Source organism: Lampetra fluviatilis, chromosome 68, assembly GCF_964198595.1.
Source record: "Lampetra fluviatilis chromosome 68, kcLamFluv1.1, whole genome shotgun sequence".
Classification (NCBI taxonomy): Eukaryota; Metazoa; Chordata; class Hyperoartia; order Petromyzontiformes; family Petromyzontidae; genus Lampetra; species Lampetra fluviatilis.
The window spans coordinates 1,017,953-1,019,265 of record NC_136342.1 but is presented as its reverse complement, the minus strand read 5'-3'; the positions used below and the strand labels follow the sequence as shown (position 1 = coordinate 1,019,265).

The 1,313-nt window shown below is 60.2% G+C and overlaps 1 protein-coding gene across 2 annotated transcripts in view; it reads right to left on the bottom strand.

Annotated features, from left to right (window-relative positions):
- SLC31A1 (solute carrier family 31 member 1) overlaps window positions 1-388 on the bottom strand; it is an 18,524-nt gene extending 18,136 nt beyond the window's left edge. The window contains exon 1 of one of the 2 annotated variants that reach the window (XM_078883011.1): window positions 302-388. The gene's annotated coding sequence lies outside the window, so the exon portion shown is untranslated. The remainder of the gene's footprint in view (window positions 1-301) is intronic. The other variant, XM_078883012.1, reaches the window with a different exon arrangement.
- Window positions 389-1,313: the final 925 nt, after the last annotated feature.

The following is a 1,313-nucleotide window of genomic DNA, read 5'->3' as shown; positions in this document are numbered from 1 at the left end:
ATGATGGGAGTATCACTTGCCAAGTGCTTCAAATCGTCGCTTGTGAGATTTGGTTGGATGCCTTCGTCCAGCAGTTGATAGGCCACGGCTGCTGCTGGTGATGATGTTGCTGATGATGATGTTGCTGATTCTACTGCCCGCTGATGATGTTGCTGATGATGATGCTGATTCTACTGCCGGCTGATGATGATGATGTTGCTGATGATGATGTTGCTGATTCTACTGCTGGCTGATGATGTTGATGATGATGATGTTGCTGATGAGTGGCAGCAGCAGCTGTAGCGAAGCGTCGCCCGCTCACCTTCAAGTCACGCGGACGCCGGCGAAACGAAGGTGACCAGCGCCGGAGTTGGGATCCGGTTCCCCGAGACTCGGTGGGGAGGGGGGAGGGGTGGGTGGGAGGGGGGAGGGGTGGGGGGAGGGAAGGGGGAGGAAGGGGGGAGGGGTGGGGGGGAGGGGTGGGGTGGGGTAGGGGGGGTGGGGGGAGGGGGAAGGGAGGGGGGGAGGGGTGGGGTGGGGGAGGAGGGAGGGCGGGGGGGAGGGAAGGGAGGGAGGGGTGGAGGGAGGGGGGGGGGAGGGAAGGGGGAGGGGGCGGGGGTGGAGGGGGGAGGGGGTGGAGGGAGGGGAAAAGAGAGAGGGGAGGGAGAGGAGGGAAGGGAGAGGAGGGAGGGGAGGAGGGAAGAGAGGGGTGGAGGGGGTGGAGGGAGGGAGATAGGAAGAGAGGGGTGGAGGGAGAGGGGTGGAGGGAGGGAGATAGGAAGAGAGGGGTGGAGGGAGAGGGGTGGAGGGAGAGGGGTGGAGGGAGGGAGGGGGGAGGGAGGGAGGGGAGGGAAGGATCCTGACTCATCATCGTCAGCAGCAGGGGGAGCTGTCCACGGGCTGACGTTCTGAAAGTCACGGTGATGGGGAAGGAAGGGGGGAGGGAGGGGGGGGAAAGGGGGGAGGGAGAGGGGGGGGGAGATGGGGAGGGAGAGGGGGTTACGTCACTCCACACGCCACACAACCCCCCATCATTAATATTCATGAGCGCGTGACGTCACTACACATTCCACACCCCCCCTTATAAATATTCACGAGCGCGTGACGTCCCTCCACATGCCACACCCCCCTCATTAATATTCATGAGCGCGTGACGTCACTCCACATGCCACACCCCCCTCATTAATATTCATGAGCGCGTGGATGTTGACACTCAAGCAGCAGAAAGTCGAGCGAAAATATTGATTTTTTCGCAAATTCGCTTTAAGTTTCTTCGTTGAAAGTTACTCGAATCAATAATTCTACGCAGCAACAAAAGTGGATTTGGTGTCGTC